We start from the raw sequence: 25,602 nt of genomic DNA on the forward strand, positions 1-25,602 counted from the left end.
TTTCACCAACACGTGCCAGACGCTGTTCCTTCATGGTGACATCACCAGAGACAGCCCCGCCCACCTCAGGACCTCGCCATTGATCATGATGATTATAATGATGACAGCGAGCGGAACTAAGACTGTAAAAATCAGAATGTTTAGATGCTTTCTAATTATTAATGAATACTGAGAGCCTCTTTCTGTGTTTTGTCTGTTTTTTACTTCATTTGTTACTAACAAAGTTCACCAAACTCACACAGTTTACATTCTGTATGTTTCCATCTTTACATCTTTCCAGTGTCCAGCTATTTTTTACTGCTGTTTGAATTCTCTGCATGTTTGACCCTGTAAACTGTTTGATGGACTGCTTGTCTTCCTGTTTGTAACCGACGCCTGTTTTTGACTAAAGATTTGGATTTCTGACTGTAACACAGTCTCTGCGTGTCCTCCCTTTGTGTCCTCTTCCTCTGTGAATGTGTTGCATGTGTCACAGATTCATTTTATTAACAGCTTTCCCACAGTCAGTTGCATCAGCATTCATTCACAGCACATTGCAGAAGGATTCAGATTAATACAGTGATCTTACAGTCAGAATTATTCTGACAGACTGCCACTGTAAATTATCTTTCATCAGGTCAATTTTAAAGTTCAGTATTTCAAAGCAGGAGTTATGAAGAATCATATTGGCATTAGGACTGTAACAATATGTACTAACAAAGTCAAAGTTTTTTAATTATGCTAGAATATTGGAAGACAATCAGCTTTTAGTGTTTTCTGCATATTAATTATACTGAAATAGAGACGGTGACACTAACTGTACAGAAGCACTAAACAACTGACAATCTAACAAACATTATTGGCCTGAGCCATCATGCACAGTGAGTCTGATCCTGTGCTGTGAGAGTATGATAAGCATGTTTCTGGTCAGTTTGGAAGAAATAATATCACAATGTTGATCTTTTTTTTCAATATTCCTTCTCTTTTACAACATAAACTGTGATCAAAGCTACTTATGTTCACAGCATGTAATAATAGTGACAGTCCAGGGCATTGTGGTCTGTTGAGCTAGGGTTAGGGTTAGCAATTCAGACATATGTAATCAATCTCTTGCTGGATATAACAAACACCTAGGAATTCATATTATAATTTGATTTTCATGAAATATTCATATTCAGTATCAGTCATTTTATATTATAACCACGTATCCACCCAGGCTCATGGTGGGGCAGGGCTCTGTCCTGGGATGCTTGAGTGAAAGGTAATGTACACCCTGACCAGGTATCCAGTCTGTCAGAATTGTTTTCAATATTTGGTTCTAAAATATGAGTGAAAACAAAAATCCAATTAGGATTCTTGCATATGATGAATGAAGTCTGTCTTTGACTGTATTGTCCAGCTGATCCATCAAACCCCCAGTAGGTGAACCTTATTCATGACATAACACAGTAACAATGCAAAAAATTAAACAGCAACAGTCTAAATGTAAAGTGCATTCTAAACTCCTCTTCAATAAATTATATGGATGTGCAGAGAGTCATTCAGGACTGTAAAACGTGAACTACAGAACCCAGAGTCTTCATCATTAAATCTCTGGTTGCTTCATTTTTCTATTTTATATCATAAACTTTAAAGGTTTTAGTAAAGTTGCATTCTCATGGTGAGGCAAAGTGCTTTATGTGTGTGTGCGTGTGTGTCATGAACGGCTATAAAATGCCTTTAATTACAGAACAAAGCGGGGTTTGAGTTCGAGTTACGGCAGACTGTCGCTACTAAATGGAACGCAGCCTTCCTATGGCGGACAGCTAACAACAGGAATCGGACGCGGTCCACCCTAGTCCACAGCAACCACCATAGCAACAGCCTAGCATGACTTTAAAAACATATTCTGTCTTCATAACTATCAAAAACGTGAAATGATTTGTAAAGCGTGAAAGTGTTACAGCTGCAGAGAGCTATGGCGGTATCTTTGGAAGCTGTTTGCATAGCTAATAATATACGATGTAACCATGGAGACAGTCAGTCACGTGAGCTAGCGGTGCATGTTTACTACAGTGATTAAGGTGATTGTGTGCACAACGTCCACACGCTGCAGAAGGTAATGACATTACTTCAGTATTGTTTTATATTTATATATATTTGCCTTCTGTTGACCATCACCTCAGGTTCACCATTACAGTTTCAGCATACAGATGCACACTGTCTAAATATGAACACATTAAAAAAAAATCATGTCTCAGAAATAAGCACAGCTGTTCATGTTTGTCATTATAGTTTTATTTGTAAGAAAATTGTGAACTTCAAATTGTTTATAAAGTCAAAGAACATTTGACAAGTCTGAGTCATTCCTTTGCCCTATGAGAGCTGGAATAAATATATATCCTAACAATTACAGTTGAAACAGTAGAGACAGGTAGAAATGGGATCAGATTAATCTTTGCTTAGTCAGACACGTCCTGTGTTGGCCTTAACCCAAATTTTGCTCGGGGTCAACCTTCAGGATCAATAAAGTTTTATTGATTTGAATTGAATCATATTAAAAAACAAACAATAGCACGATTTTGCATCCATTTCCAAATTGTAGTTAAGCAGCCCAGTCTCATAAATAAGTAACAGAAATGTCTCTAATGTAGACGTGTACAGTGTAGTGTATGCATTAAAAGACCATAAAGGAAACACTAACATTTATGTGAAACTAATTGTAATAAAAAATGAGCAGGTGCTTTACAGATTTAAAAAGAAAGAATCTGAAAACAACACTTTTTTTGGTCTAAGTGGTCAAAGTAGAAAACAGAACTGATGTTCAAGAACAAACTGTAGCTGCACTGATATTACACATCTGCATTGTTGTGGTGAACAGACATGTTGCTTTTAAAACCACATGCAGTGTGTGACCATGACTGTACACTGAGACCATGAACGCCACTTCGCTGAAGCATTCTTCTTCTTCTTCTTCTTCTTCTTCTTGCCATCAAAATGGAAGCAGACAGAGCACGAGCTGCTTTGATCTACTGAAAGGAAAAAGAACATATGAGCTGAAACCATTAAGATAGAAACAATCGTTCAATGCAGTGTCTCAGGTAGCTTAGCCTGTTACAACTGTTGATACAAGCTAAATATGGTTAACACACAGTGTCAGGGAACTCCAGTGTGGGAACTAGTGGCTTTAGGTTTGTAGTCATTTAACTTTCATCCATTCATTCATTTAATTCAGGAGGAAGAAATGTCAGGTTGGTGCAGGCTGGTTACATGCATTTGCTCCCATGCTGTCTTTAACCAAATGACTTGGTTCACTTTATGGCTGGGCTGTATGTGGGGTTATATCATGTTATTTGGGCAGGAGTACCTGTCCCCTGTTAGGCTTAGAAAGTTTCTCCATAAACAGAGCTTCTAACTCTTATAGCTTTTAGCACATCTGTAGCTGTGCAGGCTGACAGGTTTTTGGTGGCTCTTTCTACCCCACACTGGTTGTGAGTGTGTAAATAGCCCCACTAGTTCTTTTGGGTTTCCAGTTAACTTGGGAGGAAGGGGTGGGTCTGCCAGGACTAGATGAATAACAATTATCTGGGATACATAAATTTCATAATGCATGCATATATCTCTATCAATTAAACCTGGTCTGAGTGCTGCCATTTTTACATTCAGTTATTTCTCTTAGAAATGTTGGATCTAAATAATGAATGTGTTACAGTCAAACTGACACTGGTCAGTGTAAATGGCTCATTGGGACATAGAAACCTTTAAATTAAATACCATCACCTGATATTGAGTGTCAAACAATATCAAAGCTGTAAAAGCTGTTTACAGTCCGAATTTACAAAAACTATGATTGTAAATAAAATCAAACAAGTGAGCTTTTCTCTTCGTGCTGAATATCAACACTGTGATTTCTCAGACTGTAAGATAGAATTTACTAAATGGTTGATGTACATGAAAAATATGTCCATAATCACAAATGACCATGAGAACCAGTAGAATTAATTCAACTAAACACTCAAAAGACGTCCTTAAATGCTCTTTAAGTGGGAGAACAAATGAACAAACAGTTAATCGCTTACTTGAGATGAAATCTGCTCAGCTACTTTGAAAACAGCTTCTAACTGGTTCCTCCTTTAACAGGATGACTGCTCAGGGGTAAGGCCATCATGCAGTCCAGCAACCTTTATGGTTCTGCTTTGATTCACCAGGAACTATTAGGGAAACCTTTCAGTGCCTCCTGTGAAAGACACAGGCATAAACACACAAACATTTATTAACATGTTCCACAGTCTTCCAGTTTGATTTTCTCATCCTGTGGACAACAATGTACAGAGATGCAGGTTTATGTTAACTTTTGTAAGATTTCTTTACTGAACATATCCAGCTGCAGCTCCACTGTGATCCTGAACTGGATAAGCACTTAAGAAAATGTGTGAATAAATGGACAAACATCAGCTTACTATATTTATCCAAACAGACGGGACCAATAATGCTTCACTGAGTTAGAGACTTTAACAGTCTCTTCTATGTAAGAATGTCTCGTACTGATGGACCTACAAACTTGACAACAAAGGTTTTTCAGACTACATGTAGCTGTCCTCTATGTCAGCTCACACATTTACATTCATGTCACACTTATTTCTGCTTTCACATTTTATAATTATTACTTACATTTTGATTGGATACCTTGAATTTGTAAAAGATCAGATTACATAATTGGAATACAATTCAATATAATTCATGTATCCAATTCAGGGTCGTGGGAGGATGAAGCCTATCCCAGCTGATACAGGACAAAGACAGGCTGCCAGTTATCGCAGGGCTAACACAATACGTGTGACAGAAAATCCACTTAAATGTTTGATATTTCTAATAATAATCATAATTATGACTATTATTTAAAATATTATTTAAAGGTTTCTTTATAAATACATTTAGAATTTTTTATAACCCCTAGAATATAAACCTGGGCTGTTTCAGATTCTGACCTCTGACCTCAGTGACCAGGCTGTGTCCTCACTGCAGCTCCCTCTTGGAAGTACGTCTGCTTCTTGTCTTCCCCCAGTGATGACCGCCTGCCCTTAATATCACGTACTGTACCTGAGGAACAAAAGAGGACAAACACTTGCCTTCATTTAAGAAGTACATTCATACAGAGATAATCTATGGAAACACACTAGTTCACCCTTTGGGAGGAATCAGTTCCTGTGAAACATTTCTGTAAATCAACATCATGGAGACTCAGCAGTCCCACACTGACAAATGAAACTTCTGTGGAAGAAGAATCTGGATTTTTTTTTTTTTATTTCCAATCCAGTCCTGCTTTAAACTATTAGGGATTAAGCAACAGTGCTCATCTTTGCTCTTCTGAAATCTGTGTTAAGCAACAACAAACATAAATTGGTAACAAAAATACAGCTGAGTTGAAGCTTCACACACTGCGGGCAGCCATGATGCTAAATTTTAATCTTCAAATGTTTCTGAGCTGTCTTCAACCTGCTTTTAACACAGAAAAGTCCCACAGTCAATGCAGCCTGAATCAATCCAGATGTTCAGCACACACAGAGACACAGAGGGACTGTTTAAAGTTTAGTGTTAACCTGAGTCACTGATCATTTACAGTATTACAGAGTCGTCAGTCTTTGCATGATGTCCACGTCACTGTGGACATCATGCTGACTAGCAGGTGTGACAGGTGTGCCAGCAGGAAAGAGTCATAATAACCTGCATCCTGAGGTTTGTCATGCAGGATTAAAGGAGCCAGGCTTTGTTCACACAGCTAGGATTGTATTTACACTGACCCTGGGTCAGTATAAGTATCATACAGTTTAAACGAAGCACTGAAACTTGCACATATTCATTACAGATGCATTGAAGCTAATCGGCATATTTACTGTCAATCTGTGGCTGCGATTAATCACTTTACTGGAACCTTTATTAACTAGTAACTTCATCAGTCATGACAGAAGCTAATATTTCTGTGCTAACATCGTTTAAACAGTAACAGCTTTACTACAATATAAGCTAACGTTTACACCGTAACTTTAAGCTAGCACCATAAAGACGGTAAAACACGTAATAATATCTACAAATGCATCTTAAAGCTGTTATATTAGCACTCGGTGTATTACTAACATAACCACATTAACATTATTGACACTCGCTGACTTTTAATAGTCATTCTATAAATGCTGTCCGTTTAAATGGTCTTACCTGTAACACTGCTGTATCCACCGGATTCCAGCCAGAGTGGATTCTGGAGTCTTCCACGCTCCTGTTACTGATCCTCCATCTGGATGGATGAGAACAACCTTCTGAACAATCTAGCAGGTGGATGGCCCATATCTATGGGACTGATTTCTGCTAATAACGCCCATTGTATGGACTGATAACAGCCGAAGCGGGTGAATAAAGTCACCCAGTCGCTAGCTGTGCCATTACCCAGCATACACCTCTCCCTCCATAAATGCAATAAACGATACAAAAGTAATGGCCTATAATTAATTTATCTGCTGTATCTGCTGTTTCTCAGGTAGTTGTTTACATTATATAATATATTGTGTTCAGTACACGTCACTACAATGTGATTTTGGAAATGTATAAATATACGGACAACAGGCTCTTCTGCGGAAATCTCTTTTCGTCGATAAACAACGATTAGGGATCAGTATAGTATTCAATAGGAGGACCCTGCACGTCAATTCTCGACGCCAGGGGGACCCTGCGCGTCGATAAGTGAAGCAGAGGGAGCCTGACCATGCGTCACACATTTGACGAGTTGGGAGCGAGAACGTGTTGGTGAAGCTGGCCTTTGCATGTACAATACATAAGGTACAGGGTATGACATCAGCTGTTGTCTCTCTTAAGAGCATTTTTGAGCCCGGCATGGCCTACGTAGCTGTCAGTAGAGTGAAGTCTCTCAGTATCTTCTTGATATGGAGGAGAAAAAAATATTCACCAACCCAGAAATCACTGCGGCGCTTGAGAACATGAGACAAGCCAACCTTGATGACATGATGCCTCTTCTACACGTGAGACAAACACTGAGCAGGTCAGATGTTTTCACCATTGTTCATCATAACACAGAAGGACTGCAGGCTCACATTAATGACATCAAGAGTCACCATAAATTGTGTCTAACAGATGTTTTGTGCCTAACAGAAACACACCTGCGGGGGTCTTTTGTCGCAGAGAGTCTCCACTTGGAAAATTACAGTTTGTTCAAACGCAACAGACACCTGTCCTACACAAACTTTCCCCAGATGGCAAACAGAAGTGGTGGTGGAGTTGCTGTTTATGTGAAAAAGTGACATTCAAGTGCATGAAAAACAGTACATCCATAATGTAACTGACCTTGAATTTCTTGGCAGCATTAAGGTGCACTTTAGTCTTCATAATAATAAAGTATTGTGACTTTATTATTGTGAATCCTCACTGTCATGTTGCAGCTCTGCTTTGCTTTAAGAAAATGTTCTACCAGGATGTTACTTTCCTAAACGTGTTCTCCAAATGTTCCCAAAGACTTTGTTCTAAGTAGTTCTACATGATGAAACATTCACACTAAGTTTAAGAAGGACACACAAGAGATCTTTCAGTAGTGCAAGCCTCGTCCTCTTGACAGAGAGCACGTCCTGCACTGGTGAGGTTGCACAACTATCAAGACAAACAGCGGATCATGAACGCAGCATGGGCGATGAGCAGGGATAACCAGCCATTGAAGCACGGGAACGCCACAGTGATGATTTTCCAGGATTACTCAGCCGCGGTTGTATGTAAACGGAAAAGTTTTGACGAAGTAAAGAAGCACCTTAGGTCCATTGGAGTTGACTATAGGCAGATCTACCCCGCTTTGCTTAAGGTGACCCATCGTGGATCCACTAAGATCTTCAGAGATGCGGCTGAGGTAGAAGGCTTCATCGAGTCGCGGACTTAACCCCTGCACCTGATGACGAGTGAGTGCTGATTTCTCTTCCTGTTTTTCGGATGTTGCACATACAACGTTTCACTATTATTGTCATTCGCTACGAGGTCGACTAGAATCATCCTGTGGAACATTTGTGGTACGTTGCAAGCGTTGCTAGAGCTCCTGGGGTGCTTTCTTGTTTTTTTTCTCTCTCTTTTTTCTTCTGGGCAGGAAAGTATCTTCTGCTGTTAGGAAACCTCTACACTCGAGCTCCTCCATCTCAGGAGGGGGACAGTGGGTTCTTTCTATTTTTGTTTTGTAACCAGGATCATCTTTATACATATTGCCACTTGGTGCTCATTATGGAGTTGTGCTCAAGTCAGTAAGGGTTAAAAGCTACAGTCAGCAGGATGTCTGACTGATCTATTGAAGGAAGTGATGTAGAGCGTAGAAGGCCGCACATGCTTACAAGACACTTACATCATGTTGTTTTATGATCTTTTATTTAGTGATATCTTTTGTTAACCTCTGTATTGGCAATAATTACTCATTACTTCATTTACTTATCATCACTAATTGTTATTGCATTAGAGAATTTCTCTAGGCTGTCGGCCTTATGTTACAACTTCTATTACAGGTATGGTCATAATCCCATATTAACATTTTCTATTACAGGTGCAGTGATAATCCTTTTCATATACATGCATTGTATTTTTGTGCTTGCCAATGAGGGGGGCTCGGTCAACTAGTGGAGGGTCGGAAACTTTGTTCAGCGCGAGGACCGAACAATCTATTGTGTTCAGGATCTTGAGCTATAGAAAGAACACGCTTACAAAACACATATACCATGTTATTCACTATTGTCCTTTATTCATTTATATTCTTTTATTAAGCTTTGAGTAGTGGCATTTGATTAGAACATTTATTACATGTATGGTTTCAGTTAGGTTATTGCACACATGAAGAGTTGGCCTCTGTCCTTATAGACAGAGTGAGTGCTGAGGTCGAGGCACACACGCACACACACAAGCAGTAGTTAAACTCATGTGTAGGTGAGAGTTCAAATATTTAGAAAACAGTTTGCAAGGCCTTGTAGCTGTTTGATTGTGCTTGCAGGAGAGACTGTTTGTTCCAGGGGATAAGCAGAGTGGAAGATTACTGGGAAGGATCTGGCCTTGGGAAGAAGAAGATGTTCTTTCAATGTGTTAAAAGTTGTCAACGTTGATTGTATTGTACCTACTTTACGCATGAGGGGGCGTTCTAATACCCTGATGTTCATAAAAACTATTGTTGTGTGATTTTTGGTGAGAGATCGATGCTGTCTGCATGCAGTATTCATCTCCCACACGTGTGCATTAAAATCATCATTTTGACCTGACCCGGCCTGACCAGTGTTGTTATTTTGGTTTTCCTCTTGTATCCATCCCCAATATTTTGAACTCGTAACAAGACACATCCTTGTGAAGGTTTTTTTGATGTAAGGAGGAGGACACACACACACACACACACACACACACACACACACACACACACACACACACACATTCTTACATACATACAGAAGTTCACACATATACATACAATGCCTTGTCTTAGAACCATGTGGGAGTTGCTTTGCTGTGATGTGTTTTTGTGTGAACTGTTTCTCAATAAAAAGGCAGCGGGAGGAGGTCGGATTTGGGGTCATTTTCGTGGTAGACACCAACGAGACCTCCCTTGCTGACTCACTTGTTTTCTTCATGGTGTATACGTCTCTAAAACCAGGGGGGCTTGTGGAAACACAAACCCAACACAAGTGTTTTTAGAGCCTCTCGGCTCGATCTAGTCCTGATTGCTCTGGTCATTTAAGTTCATCAATTTTGCAGGTGAATTTTTGCAGGTGAATTTTTGCAGGTGAATATTTTTGCTGGGAAATGTGGAGCATAAAAATTCAGTGTTATAAATTCAATGTCTAAAAATAGGTGAATTCTGATGATACTATATTTCTTCCATAATTCAAGACTTCTGTTATTTACAACATTTGAAACAAACTGTGTCACTCATTCAAAACACCCCAAGCCCAAGTGAATGTGCCGAGAGGGAAAATATTGACTGATGATTTATTTAAACTCATAACTGGGTGCAGCAGCTGAGCTTTAACCTGTGAGCTGCAGGTTAAGCTTCTTTTATGATTCAGTGTTTAATGTTTAAACTGTTTATGGCTGCAAAGACGCCCACAGTCAGGCTATCTACTGTTGAAAGTGAATTATTATATACAGTGTGGCAGCTTATCTTTAACCTGTGAGCTTCAGCCTCTTTGCTGGTGTGAAGTGTTTATTGTGACGGCAGCCTGCAGACACAGAGGACTGATGACGGTGAAGCTAGCAAACTGTGTGAACACTGTGTAAGAGGTGAGCAGTGAAGAGAAAGATAAGAAGATCCTCCAAATGCTGATAATGGACTTAACCTGATTTGACTGTTTGTTACATTATATGTGATGCTTTTTTGTTAGTTCAGTCAAACAAAAAAATCACTTATATTGACCTTATTATTATTATAATTGTTTATAACATGGCTCTATACTGCAGTGGTTTGCACATTTGTTCTGAGGTTATTTTGTCTCTGCAAATTCAACAATGGGCCTCCATGCAAAGCATCAAACAAACATTTTTATTATCAAGTCATTCGACTTACTGGATGAATCATCGCAGCCCTGACAGTGAAGCACACTAACTTCTATTGGTAGTCACCGTGTAAGTGCAAGTTTTTAACTCTCATTGATGAGTAAAACCTTCACTAGAAACTCTGGGAGAAGTGAGTGAATAAAAAGTCTGACAGCAGCAGCAGAGACGATACTGTCATAGTACAGTATGGTCTCAGTTTATACTGATGTCATAGTTTAATGTGGAGTCTGTCTGCACTCAACAGTGAAGAGAAAAGAAAGTACTGTGATGGTTCTGGGTCCTCTTGACCCAACATTTTGAGTTTCTTGTGTTTTGGTGATATTTTGTATTATGGTTTATGTTCTGGGTCATTTATAGTCTTTGTTATGCTGCTTTGAGTGTCTTATATTTCCTGTTTAGTTCCTTGATTATTAGATTCCCCCTTGTGTCTTTGCCCTTTGTGTCTTTGTGTGTGTCTGTATTCATGTGTGTTTGTGTGAGTCCTTGTGTCTTGTTTCTCTCCTTGTAATCCATTGTATGTTTCCCAAGCACGTCATGTCTCTCTTGTTCCCTAGATCCCTGTCATCTGACTTTCCTCAACTCCTCTGTGAAGTTCACGTGTCAGTCGTGTGTCCTATTGTTTCCTGTTTTATTGCCAAAGTCTTGCATTCCTTGTTCAGTGTGTTTCATTTTTTCCCCTGGTCTCATTGTGTCTAATTGGTCTCAGCTGCATTCCCCCGTGTGTTTTCTGTTCCTACATCATTCTCCAGTTCATGACAAGAATGTTTTTCTAGTTTCCCAAACAGTGAATCAGTGTGTGTGCAGTTCTCTGCAAACTCAGTAGGAATAATTAGTGAGAAGCTTTAACTCTGCTGATCCTCTTTGAATCATGGATCAGCTGAAATGTTTAAAATGTTGTTCACGCGTGTTGAACTGACTGAAGCTTCCAGTCACAGTGAATCAGTGTGTGTCAGTGAATGCATCGTGTGAGCTTCATGGCTCCATCTAGTGGACTGATAGTAGAGCAGCTGATGGCAGCTTCCTCTGCCTCACACTGCTGTCTGACTGCATTCAGCTGACACTGAGATGAAGCAGGAAAGAAGCAGCTGATATTTGGACAGCACACATGATGGAAAGGAGGATTTCAGTTGATGTGCACATGAATGATTTGTGTTTCCTCTGCAGGTGATGGTAGAAAGTGTGTGTGAGCTGAATTGAGCAGCATGGATCAGTGTGAGGACAGAGAGGAGGGAGTCCCTCCCTCTAAAAGCACTCTGTGTGGGGAACATGAGAGCCAGACCAAAGATCAGAGGTGAGATGACCATCTCTAACTGTCCATGACTCTTCTCCATGTCACAGCTCAGCACTCCACCCCATGGCTGCTGCGGCACTGTTTGTTGTTTGTTGTCTGATTTAAATGATTTTGATGTTTCCTGGTTTCTAAAATGCAACTCTGTAGGAGATCTCAAAGGACACACAGGCTCAGCTGTAACTGTCAGTTTATCTGGTTTAAGACACATTTGGACATATTTGGTTGCTTTTAACTATTTATTTTAATCATAGGTGTACATTTAGACCTCACACATCTGGATCCTAAACTATGATAGAAACAGCTGCTAGTAGTTTGACTGTAGTCTGGTGGCTAAGCTAACAGAAACAAGCGTGCCAGCTGTGCTCTGTGAGGATGATACGCTGCTTTAGAAAGCAAACAAAGGTTTGTGCCACCTTCCTCGTCCAACTGCAAACAGCAGCTATCACAGCCACAGAGGCAGACTGTTTCTCACTGTTGCATTCAGGGATATTTGTTTTTCTGTAAAAAGCTGAACTCTAATCTAAGAGGACTGTTACTGACAGGAAACAGCTGCATTATTTGCAGTCTGTGTGATCACAGCTGCTTCAATCACTTTATCAGAGAATTTATCATTGAATAAAATATGTTTGTGTCTGCAGAGGTCAGAGGTCACAGTCTGCAGGATCCAGCTTTCTGTCTCTGAGGAGTGACAGGTCCAAAGATCCGCCTCTAGTCTTCAGTGATGAACCTGAACCAATGAGGTCAGAAAGCTGTGATGACTCCTTTACATGTTTGTGTTTCCTGGATAAATCTGACCTGAAAAATCCTCAGATTGTTACAAAGATTCATTAAAAAGAAAACAATGAAAGAGAAAAGATGAAAATGTTAGACTTGGTCATTTGCTGTTTGAGGACAGTGATGCTCATATCTGTGGGGAAAGTCTGTAATGATTAGGTTTTCATGTTTGTCTTTAAAGAACAGAGCTGCTCTGTCTCTGATTCTCATGTCTTTGTGTATGATCTGTTAAACAGTCTGAGAGGTCACAAAGAGACTCAGCAGCTAAAGCCTGGATCACGCTGGCTGCTGTTAATGAGACTACATCAGGACAACACTGAACAACAGTGGTGTTCATGCAGGCTCAGCTCCAGGCTGCCTGTCATAGGGTTGTGACAAGATGGCGCTGTGTGTGTGTGGCTTGCTGCCTGCTGTTACCTGTTCTTTTCATGGTCACTTTGTTTCTTCTACTCTTCTGTTTTAAATACCTGAGCCACTGTTGAGGAGCAGTCCTGACTGGTCCCAGGATATCAGAAATGATCAAATATCCCACTATGCACACATGATAGAGATCGTACCAATGTTCCTCCACCTCAGATACAGCTGATCATTTTGTTTGTTCTTATAAAAACTTGAATCATGCCTTTCTTTTTCATTGATCCATCTACTCAGACAAACAACGACTTACTTTCTGTTTAATTCAACCAGTTTTGAAATCGTTGATTCCATTGGTCATCTCACAACCAGGAGTCTAAAACCTAAAACCCAGCCTTGGTTGAATAATGTTACCAGATCACTGTTGTTCTCCAAGATCATGTCTAATAAATGTCACATACCTCATATTTTATTTAGTGTTATTAACTCAGCTCTAAATCTCCCTACTGCTGCTCCTCTTGTAGAATCACTGAGTCTCAGGAGAAAGTCAGACTGGGACACAAAGCAAACAAGTCGTTCTTCCAAAGGACAATCAAAGAATAATAATAATGTGGTGGACTACTAGAGGGATCCACTCACACCCAGTGTTGAGGAAGTGTGTTGCTGTGTTTTGTGGTGCAATGTGTTCAGTTGATGTTGGAGAGGAAGAAAGAAGGAGTGAGAACTTAGAGCTCTGTGTTGTTCATGCTTACCTCCACAATAAAATGGTTTAGAAGCACCAAACAAACTCAAACTCTGGTTCCTAATCCAGCAGAAACATTGTAGAAGTTTCTGAACTGAAAATCCAGAGCTGAAGCATAACTACACTGACAATGAATGTGTAGACTATCACCATGACAACAGGTTGTTTGAGATCTGTGACTGTTTAAACTCCAGAAACATCTCCTGCTGTTGTTGTAGATTTCACTGCATCTGACAAAACTTTAGTCTCCGCACCCTTAAAGCCTTCATGTGGTCAACAAAAGACACACATTATGCCCATATCATGGTATAAACCAATCAGAGATAGTCAGGGGTTGGACCTCTCTGATGGGCCGTGGTCCAGATATTCCTGTAGTCTTTCGCATGTGGACGTTTGAAAGTGCAGGGAGTTAGAGAGAGGTGAGTAACTTGAATAACGCGATATCGATTCATTAAATCCTGAATCGACTTTTAAATATAAATGTATTTTAGCAGAAACACCAGAATCTCAGTGTAATGATCCTGGGTCCTTTTGACCCAGCGTTTTGTGTTTTCCTTTAGTGTGATGTTGGTTCTGTTCTTCCCCCTGTTTAGTGTTATTCTGTTCTGCCCATCTGTTCCTGTGCTAAGTCCGCGTTCCTAGTCTGTGTCTTTGTGTGTATGTGTTTCCTGTTTTATTGTGAGGGTCTGCGTCTGATGTGTGTGTTTTCAGTTTGCCTCCCTTGTCTCGTCAGGTTAATCTCTCCCAGCTGTGTGTAATCTCCCTGTGTTCTCTGAGTGTAATTTAGTCGTGTCTGGTGTCTTTGTCGTTGCTGGTTCATCTGTGTTGTTTCCCCTCGGTCTCCCTGCGTCTCTCCATGTGTATTTCCCCGGACCTCCTTGCTTCTTTGTTTCTGGTTTGTTTTGTTAGTTTACCCAGTTTAGGTTTTCCTGTTCATGTCGCCCGCCATGTCTGTTGATTTGTACTCCTGTCAATAAATACTCACCTGCACCTGAGCTGCTGCTTCTGGTCCTAAATACTTCCACACGGCTAGCACCGGCTAACCGTGACACTCAGGTTAAAGATCAAAAACTATTTCAACTAGAGATGGTACAATACTACTTTTATGTCTGATACCGATGCTAATATCATAAACTTGGATATCTGTTGAAATGATATGGTCTATTTTATAATCAATAAAACTGTTTTTTGAAAATATCTTGTAGCATTTTGTAGATAATCATTTACAAATCAATATTGTTGGTATGAACAGTAATTAAAAAAAAAAAAAAAGGTTAGCATATAAAATTGTGGGGTTAAGCGAGGAGGTTCAAAAATATTTGCTATTTTTTCCGATTAATGAAATCTCAAACTTTGTTCTGAGCTTCTGCAACATCATCCATCATCACTGAAAGGGAGTCCATAAAACCCATACTGTAAATTACCAATATTTTCAGAATCTGAGAATTTAAAACTTGACAAACATAATTCAGATGAAGTTATTTGAGTGAAAAACTATTGGTTCTTTATCCTGTGATTGAACTAATCCTTCATGGTTCCTCCACAGAGTGGACCAGCAGAGCTCAGAGGTTCCCAGTGGTCAGTCTGCCCAGCAGCATCAAACACAACTGGACTCCATATTTATGGTCTGTACATGTACAACAACTACTGTTACATCTGTTCTGTCCACAGTCATCTCCATGCTGCTCTTTGTAGACCAGTGGATTGTCAGTGTGTCCAACATGGATCTGATGTTTGGCTCCATGATTTCAGTCTGTTTGGCTCATTCATAAATATTCTGTTCCAGCTGCTGGAGGACAACATTATCACTTTTGCGAAGAACGAGCTAAAGAAGATCCAAAAGGTTCTGAGTCCAGATTACTCCGAATGCTTAGAGAGTCAGAGGAGCAGCAGCAGAGAGGCATTTGTGAAGATCACAGTGGACTTCCTGAGGAGAATGAAGCAGGAGGAGATGGCTGACCGCCTGGAGAGCAGTAAGAGGATTTCTCTAAAGCAGGGGTCTCCAACTCCAGGCCTCGAGGGCCGGTATCCTGCAGGTTTTGGATATCACCCTGGGTCAACACACCTGAATGAAATTACTAGTTAATTACCAGGCCCCTGGAGAACTTCAAGACATATTGAGGAGGTAATTTAGCCATTTAAATCAGCTGTGTTGGATCAAGGACGCATCTAAAACCTGCAGGACACCGGCCCTTGAGGCTTGAAGTTGCCTACCCATGCCCTAAAGAGTTAAGCTGCTGGAAGAATGAAACACTTACTGATGTCTTATGAGTTGGAGCAACATGTTTTAAAGATTAATTATTTTTGGAATTAAGTGTTTATTTCCACTTTCAAATAATAGTCTACTTTTTTTCTCATTCAGAACTTCAAGCTGCAGTTTGTTCTCGTAACCTTAAATCTGCACTAAAGAAGAAGTTCCAGTGTGTGTTTGAGGGGATCGCTAAAGCAGGAAACCCAACCCTTCTGAATCAGATCTACACAGAGCTCTACATCACAGAGGGAGGGACTGCAGAGGTCAATGATGAACATGAGGTCAGACAGATTGAAACAGCATCCAGGAAACCAGACAGACCAGAAACAACAATCAGACAAGAAGACATCTTTAAAGCCTCACCTGGAAGAGATGAACCAATCAGAACAGTGCTGACAAAGGGAGTGGCTGGCATTGGGAAAACAGTCTTAACACAGAAATACAGCCTGGACTGGGCTGAAGACAAAGCCAACCAGGACATCCAGTTCATATTTCCATTCACTTTCAGAGAGCTGAATGTGCTGAAAGAGGAAAAGTTCAGCTTGGTGGGACTTGTTCATCACTTCTTTACTGAAACCAAAGAAGCAGGAATCTGCAGCTTTGAAGACTTCCAGGTTGTGTTCATCTTTGATGGTCTGGATGAGTGTCGACTTCCTCTGGACTTCCACAAAACTACAATCCTAACTGACCCTAGAAAGTCCACCTCAGTGGATGTGCTGCTGATAAACCTCATCAGGGGGAAACTGCTTCCCTCTGCTCACCTCTGGATAACCACACGACCTGCAGCAGCCAATCAGATCCCTCCTGATTGTATTGACATTGTGACAGAGGTCAGAGGGTTCACTGACCCAAACAAAGAGGAGTACTTCAGGAAGAGGTTCCGAGATAAGAAGCAGGCCAGAAGGATCATCTCTCACATCAAGACATCACAAAGCCTCCACATCATGTGCCACATCCCAGTCTTCTGCTGGATCACTGCTACAGTTCTGGAGGATGTGCTGGAAACCAGAGAGGAGGACAGCTGCCCAAGACCCTGACTGAGATGTACATCCACTTCCTGGTGGTTCAGGCCAAAGTGAAGAAGGTCAAGTATGACGGAGGAGCTGAGACAGATCCACACTGGAGTCCAGAGAGCAGGAAGATGATGGAGTCTCTGGGAAAACTGGCTTTTGATCAGCTGCAGAAAGGAAACCTGATCTTCTATGAATCAGACCTGACAGAGTGTGGCATCGATATCAGAGCAGCCTCAGTGTACTCAGGAGTGTTCACACAGATCTTTAAAGAGGAGAGAGGACTGTACCAGGACAAGGTGTTCTGCTTCATCCATCTGAGTGTTCAGGAGTTTCTGGCTGCTCTTCATGTCCATCTGACCTTCATCAACTCTGGACTCAATCTGCTGGAAGAACAAATAACCTCCCAGAAGTCTAAATTATTTAACAAACAAAACCTACAATCTTTCCATCAGATTGCTGTGGACAAGGCCTTACAGAGTCCAAATGGACACCTGGACTTGTTCCTCCGCTTCCTCCTGGGTCTTTCACTGCAGACCAATCAGACTCTCCTACGAGGCCTGCTGACACATACAGGAAATAGTTCAAAGACCAATCAGAAAACAATCCAGTACATCAAGAAGAAGCTCAGTAAGAATCTGTCTGCAGAGAAAAGCATCAATCTGCTCCACTGTCTGAATGAACTGAATGATCGTTCTCTAGTGGAGGAGATCCAACAATCTATACAATTAGGACATCTCCGGACAGATAATCTGTCTCCGGCTCAGTGGTCAGCTCTGGTCTTCATCTTACTGTCATCAGAAAAAGATCTGGATGTGTTTGACCTGAAGAAATACATTGCTTCCGAGGAGGCTCTTCTGAGGCTGCTGCCAGTGGTCAAAGCCTCCAACAAAGCTCTGTAAGTAAATATGTGGTTGTACCTTAATTTGTAAATTGTTGATTCTGCTTAATAAAAGGCATGAACCATTAAAAAACGAAACTTTTGGTGCTAACAGGTGCTGTAAAACTGTTAAATAAAATGAGTTTAACTATTTGTCTTCAAGTCTGTGATGAATTTAGTGTTTCATAGCAGCAGATAGAGTCAGCGTTTCTAAAACCTTTGTTCCTATAACACACATCAGTGAACCAACATATGGTGGGTCCATAGGTAATCAGTCTAACTGGTTGAAAACAAATACAAATAATTATAAAAAGGTCTATGACATGTTTGGGTCATCCCAATAGCACATGGAACAACCTAATATTAAATTATTTTACTCTTCTAAACTAAGCAGTAAACTTGTTTTTAATAATTGCAATTTTCAGCATTATCAAAAAAAAAATACTTTTATACAAAAATAACCCATTTAAACACAAAATGTCATTTCATGTGATGATTTTATTTATTAAAGGCACAACAATTTCAAACCTACCTGTGGTAGTTGTACCCCATACTTAGCTCAGTAAGTTCATTATTTTTAGCCACAAAAATATTTAATAAATGCATGAAAAAACTAAAGAATTAGGAGGAGGAAAACCCCGCCGTATAAACGCAAGGGCACTTAGTGTGGTGACAGCACATTTATTTTTATTGTAATACTTCACTGTGGTTTCGGCACACGCTCGGGACACAAGCACTTCTGCTTAGCTGTCACGTCTGCTCACCAGCACTCCTCAACTGTCTCTGCAACATAAAAAGTTCAATTCAATTCAATTTTATTTATACAGCCCCAAATCACAACAAAAGTTGCCTCAAGGCGCTTTATATTATACAGTATATCCTATAAAAATAGATACAGAGAAAAACCCAACAATCATATGACCCTCTATGAGCAAGCACTTTGGTGACAGTGGGAAGGAAAAACTCCCTTTTAACAGGAAGAAACCTCCGGCAGAACCAGGCTCAGGGAGGGGCGGGGCCATCTGCTGCTTACGCAGACAGAACACACAGCAAGGGCGATCGTGGCTCAAGAGGTGGCAGTTCATCTTGTAATTGGAAGCTTGCCAGTTCGAGCCCCAGATAGAAGACTCAGACAGTCTCGGTTGTTGTGTCCTTGGGCAAGACACTTCACCTACTGGTGATGGCCAGATGGCACAATATGGCAGCCTCGCTTCTGTCAGTCTACCCCAGGGCAGCTGTGGCTACAACTGTAGCTTCCCTCCACCAGTGTGTGAATGTGAGAGTGAATGAATAATGGAGTTTTCCAGCGCTTTGAGGTTCTCGAAAAGCGCTATATAAATGCAATCCATTATTATTATTATTATTATTATTATTATTATTATAAGTAGGTCGCGACACAGACAGAGAGAAACACAGGGCTTAAATACACAGAGGGAATGAGTAACAGGAGAGATACACAGCTGGGGCAAATCAGGCCTAATGAAACAGGGGAAGCAAAACCAGATACATTAACATAAGACATGGACCTTCAAAATAAAATAGGAAACAGACTGAACTTATAGACACAGACTCACAAGCAGGCACTGTAACAGAGACTTGGGAACAGGGCAGACACAGAAACTGACTGGACTGTGTATACTGACTGGTATAGAGGGAGTATGGAAACCCAAACCTGAGAACTACATAATTAAACATCAAGACGAACTGGGGAAAATTAGAAATGCAAAACAGAAACCAAAACCTTCACAAAAACAAAGTAAGATAAGAACATAAAAAGGTACAAAACCGAAACCACTGGCTCAACGACCCAGGTACCCTAACAGGTGCTTCTTGTACGCAGTGAGGTGGCTAGTGATGGGATTTCCGGTTCTTTTTAGAGAACCGGCTCTTTCGGCTCGGCTCACTAAAAAGAGCCGGCTCTTTCGGCTCCGAACCGGCTCTTCAGGTTGTGTTGTTGCTTTAATTAATTTGTTATTAACAACAATATAAAATCATGCACAAAAGGAATTACTAATGTAAAAAAAAACAACAACGTGGTTTTATTTATATATATTTATTATTTATAAATATATATGGTGGCCCCTAGAGACAAAGCATGTGCAAACTCCAAAACACATTTCTAGCATTAACTGAACTTCCAAAACAGAGCTACCTAAATCACTTAAATTGCACTATTGAAAGCATGTGTGTATTGTTTGTGTATTTATACTCAGACACTCTTATATATTCAAATAATTTAAAAAAATGTTCATTTACCTGTTACTACCACACACCAAATCCGGCCGTCGGTACTTCCTGGCTTGTGTAGCCACTAGGTAACAAAAGCCCAACACTACGCATAGCATCCTGGAGCACTTCTGTTGTGTTTCTACGTGTTTTGAGGTTTGTACGTGCTTCGGAGTTTTTACATGTTTTGGGGTTTGTACGTGCTTCATGGTTTGTACCTGCTTTGGAGTTTTTACGTGTTTTGGAGTTTTTACGTGCTTCGGGGTTTGTACATGTTTTGTCTCTAGGGGCCACCGTAACTATACTTTTATTTATTCACTCCACATAAAATGTAATAAATAAATCATATAATACAAAAACCAACTATTTATGTTTCAACTTTTAACTATTTAAATTTTACTTTTTCCCTTCAAACAAATTTAAAGTGAAACAACACAAAACAGTGCAAACCACAACATAATTAAATAGAAATATGAAATAATTTGTAAACAAAAAGAAGATGCACATTCTCTGTCATATGGGCCTGCATGAATAAACTTTCTGAATCCTTTATCATCCACAACTGAAAATAGTTGTGGATGATTACTATACCTTTCTAATGTGACGTTGTTGTCCCTGGCTCTCTGTCCCTCCCGCTCTGTTCCTGTGCTATTGCGAGTGTAACTACTGCCCCTCTTCCCAGTGGAAAGCACAAGGCTCGCTTGCGTAGTGAAGCAGAAAAAAACGTGCGAGAGAGAGGGAGAGGGTGAGAGAAAGAAAAAAAACCCCACGGCTCCCAATAAGGAGCCGGCTCGCATCGTTCACTTCAGAGAGTCGGCTCTAAGAGCCGTTTTGTTCGCGACCGACACATCACTAGAGGAGGTAAAATTATTAACAAGATAATCGACCTCTGTTGGAGTAGCATTCAGGAAGCTGCTCTGCTCTATGTTGGTATAGGGCATTGAAGATGATAACAGTTGGTGGATTATATTTTTAAACTTAGTTACAGCGCTTTCAGAAAGACACGGGGGGTGACCGTGGCTCAGGGGGTTGGGAAGGGCACCTGTAACCGGAAGGTCGCCGGTTCGATCCCCGGCCTCTCTGTCCTGGTCGTTGTGTCCTTGGGCAAGACACTTTACCCTACCGCCTACTGGTGTTGGCCAGAGGGGCCAATGGCGCAATATGGCAGCCTCGCTTCTCTCAGTCTGCCCTAGGGCAGCTGTGGCTACAACCGTAGCTTGCCTCCAGCAGTGTATGAATGTGAATGAATAATGTCATTGTAAAGCGCTTTGGGTGCCTTGAAAAGCGCTATATAAATCCAGTACATTATTATTATTATTATTATTATTATTATCTACTGTGATAAAGTCTACTCCCCAACAAGATCTAGAGTGCGATTACAGTGGTGAGTGGGTTATTTTACATTTTGAGAGAAACCAATTGAGTCTGATAACAGATTAAAGGCTGTGTTGAGGCTGTCATTTTTAGCATCTACATGAATGCTAAAATCACCCACAATAATTATTTTATCTGAGCTGAGCGCTAAATCAGATAAAATGTCTGAGAAATCAGACAGAAACTCTGTGTAAGGCCCAGGTGGACGATAGATGATAACAAATAAGACTGGTTTCTGAGTTTTACAGCTGAGGTGGACAAGGCTAAGCATCAGGCTCTCAAATGAATTAAAAGTCTGTCTTGGTCTTTCGTTGATTAATAGACTGGTGTGAAAAATTGCTGCCACACCACCCCATCTGTGAACACAATCAATCAGGTGTCCCTAGCACACCTGGTCACCCCGCCTCCACGCCCCCCGGGAACTCACTGTGACACCCCTCCTTTGCAGCGGGCCAGAGACCACACCCATGCCACACTGATATTAATAAAGTGCCGGTTTATTATTTTTTATAATTGCCACAATTGCATCCAGTTTAAAGGAAAAGCTTGTTCTGTGTTTTAAATGACTAGTAAAATACTTTTAAAAATTAATTTTATTTTTATTAATGACAGCTGGGGTTGTCAGTTGTCAAAACACAGTTGTCAAAAACTACAGCAGACCAGTCCAAAGAAGCTGCCATAAACGCCCCTTTTTTTCTGCTGTCATCTTTGTTGAAATTTTCATTTCAGTCATCAGCTATGAATGATGTTTATAGCAGTGTTAGGAGTTTTCCTGTAATGCAACTCAGGTCAGAATAATGACACTCAGACAAGTTTGCAGATTAACGTGCACGGGTTAGGACTCAAACGGAGACTCACACCCTGCAGCAGTTGTCAGCCTTTATTTATACCCAAGCATATCATGTTTCACAAAAACGTGCAGGAAACCTGATAAAGGAACTGTGCTGTGTCTCCACATCCTGCAACCGTTCAGCTTCCTGTTTAACTTGCACAGCTGGCTTCCTGATAAGGTTACACAGAGTTTAACTTCTCTATCTAAACTGGATACTAAAAGAGCAAACACATCTAGTAAAATTAAATGAAATGTACTTTTTAGCATAACATAATAAAACCTTCTAACAAGCAGGTTTACAGTTTGTTTTCACAATTTCTACATCAGAAGGTAGAGGAGGTCGAGCAGCATGCTTCCTGAAACTGGCCAATCAAAATAAGGTGGTCTTTCTGGGGAAGGAGGTAAAATGTTTTATTTTAGATAAAGCATTTAGCGAGGAACTATCAACATGGTAAACATGGTAAACAACAACATGCTAAAAGTAAGGATTACTTTTAACTGTATGTAATAACAAACATTAGAATTTCAAAAGTGTCCAACAGTACTTTGAAGCCTGTGCCAGCATGTAAAGTAACATTAAATCTACACACTGGTTTCAATTTAGATGTAGAGGAATCATTGTGTTTACCTAACAAATTCCACATGCTCTGTTTTTGTATGTAATTTTAATGTTTGTATTCATATATTTATAAATGTTTAATCATTTTTTTCATATGTATATTATAATGAGTTTATTTATTTAATATTTTTTGTGTTAAATGAATTTTTGTTGTCTTGGTTCAACATATGAAGTTATTTAATGTAAAGACAATTTGTTTTTCAGACTGAGTCTCTGTAACCTCTTAGAGAGAAGCTGTGAAGCTCTGTCCTCAATCCTCAGCTCCCAGTCCTCTAGTCTGAGACGGCTGGACCTGAGTAACAATGACCTGCAGGATTCAGGAGTGAAGCTTCTGTCTTCTGGACTAAAGAGTTCACAGTGTGCAGTGGAAACTCTCAGGTCAGGATTCAAGCTTTTCCACAGATGATCATTTAAAATGTGAATTGTATTATTGCATAAACAGGTAACCTTTATAAAGCTGTCAGGGAAAGTTTTATTTACATTTAAGTGGATTATTAAACTCTGACTTACGATATAAAATTCTACATAGTCGTGTTTGTTTATTTGTTTCTGTAGGAATGAAATGTCCAAATTGCATGTTTTTGGTATCTATTGGGCATTAATGAAATGTTTTGTATGGAGTATCACTGGGACCACTGTTACCTTTACCCTCCACATCTTCTCAAGCTCTTCTCTGAGCCCTTGATATTTCTCACGCTTCTCGTGTTCCTTTTGATGTTGCTGTTATTGGGAACCGCTACATCTATCACTACGGCGGTCTTCTTCTGTTTGTCTACCACCACTATGTCCAGTTGGTTAGCTGCCACCATTTTGTCTGTCTGTATCTGGATAGAGCATCTTCTTGGTAGATCCCGCACCTGATGGTAACTTGTGCTATGGGCTTGAAGTTGGCCTCTAGTGTTGTACGCCACATCCCCATTGAGTTCCTGATGAAGGCTCTTAGGGTCCTGTTGATCTTGTACAATTCTAGGCATTCCAGTATCCAGCTGTGGGGCATTGAGTCATAGGCCTTCTTGTAATAAATCCAGGCAGAGAACAGGTTGGTCAGCCTGGTCTTGCAGTTTTGCCTGACTGTTCTGTCTACCAGTAGCTGGTGTTTTGCGCCTCTGGTATTCTTGCCCATCCCTTTCTGTGCCTCACTCATGTATTGACCCATGTGCCTGTTCATCTTAGCTGATATGATGCCTGACAGGAGCTTCCATGTAGCACTGAGGCAGGTTATTGGTCGGTAGTTGGAATGGACTTGTCCCTCTGGGTACTTCTTTTTTATCCAGCTGAGACTTTGGGTATAAATCTGTCATAAACAGGAGAAAGCAGTGCAGGTTCAGCATAATCAAACCTCAGACTGAGTTCAAAATCATCATCAGAATGTTTACTTAGCCTGGCAGGGCGAAGGACACTGTCTCAGCTGAACTCTGGACACATACACACACACGCACACAGACATATACACATGCAGATATACACTTACTCCCCCCCCTCCAAACGCCTTTGACGCTTATTCCCTTCCGATGCTGACGGTGGATCATGGAGACCAGCGCATAGGCTGCAGGTGTCACGATCCTGGGTCTTTTGACCCAGCGTCTTGGAGTTTTAGGTTATGTTCATGTTTATGTTTAAGCCCTCTAGGTTTTCAGTTCATTTTTCATCATGCCTAGGTTGTTATAGTTCTTTGTTATTAGATTCCCCTTGTGTCTTCCAACCCGTTTAGTCTTCCTTCCCCTTCATGTGTTTCATGTCTGTTTTGTCGTCAAGTTCATGTAGTCATGTCTGCGTGTCAATAGGTTTCTATTTTATTTTCTAAGAGGTTCTGTGTTTTGTTTTACTTTTTCCCTGTGGCGTTGTTATGTCCATGTTGTGTCTACTGTGCCTTTCTGTCCCATGTTTCAGGTCCCTATGTTCTGTCTCCTCGGTTGCTGTTAAGTTTACATGTCTAGAGTTCAGTCAGTGTTTCCTGTTTTACTTTGAATGTCCGTGTCTCATGTCAGTGTTTCTAGTTTTGCTTCCCTTGTCTCGTCCAGCCTGATTACTCCCAGCTGTGCTCCCCTTCTGTGTCTCATTCCCTCGTTATCCCTCTGTGTATTTAAGCCCTGTGTTTCTCTTTTCAGTGTCGTAGTCTCCCTCATGGCTGTGTTTCCCTGTGTGTTAGTTATCCATGTCCCAGTTTAGTTTTGTTATATTTTTCGTGCTAGCCTCCAATAAATCAGTGTTTTGAGTTCACTTTTGTTTCGGTGAGTTTTGCGTTTGGGTCCTTCTCCTGCCTGCACACAGCCGAAACATGACAGCAGGCCCGGATGTACTGTCTACATTGGATGTTTCTTACCCTTTACCAATCCCTGTTGCTTGTCATGTGTTTCTTTGGTGTATTAAGAGTTTTTTCATGTGCTATGTGCAGAGGTGTTTATTTTCTGTTCTCAAACTGATCTCCCTGTTGGAGCTCAGTCTGGGGGGAGTTATTTTTTTCTCCTTATCTTTCCTCATGTTGTGCTTTTCCATGTTTTAGCCCTCTGACCTGTCTTCCCCATGTGATGTTTGTGTACTGTATGTATGGTCGGAAGGGTTAGACGGCGCAGGCACGGCTGGCAGCCTTAACCCAATTTCCCTGGGGATGAATAAAGTATAATCAATCAATCATCACCTGTCCCAGATACCACATCAGCACCAGAACCATGTTGTGTTTACTCACATTTAAAAAGATGGTGGTCAGTGTGAATGGACTGTTGTA

The 25,602-nt window shown here is 40.6% G+C and overlaps 1 long non-coding RNA gene and 1 pseudogene across 1 annotated transcript; one reads left to right on the forward strand and one right to left on the reverse strand.

The window, feature by feature from the left end:
- LOC120435212 overlaps positions 1-25,602 on the forward strand; it is a 91,279-nt pseudogene that overhangs the window by 58,543 nt on the left and 7,134 nt on the right.
- On the reverse strand, positions 4,038-6,232 carry LOC120437997. The gene is made up of 3 exons (XR_005611568.1): positions 6,172-6,232; positions 4,947-5,058; positions 4,038-4,195 (listed from the first exon to the last, which is right to left on the reverse strand). It is a non-coding gene; the product is annotated as an uncharacterized LOC120437997 (long non-coding RNA).

This window comes from Oreochromis aureus, linkage group 3 (genome assembly GCF_013358895.1).
Source record: "Oreochromis aureus strain Israel breed Guangdong linkage group 3, ZZ_aureus, whole genome shotgun sequence".
NCBI classification, from domain to species: Eukaryota; Metazoa; Chordata; class Actinopteri; order Cichliformes; family Cichlidae; genus Oreochromis; species Oreochromis aureus.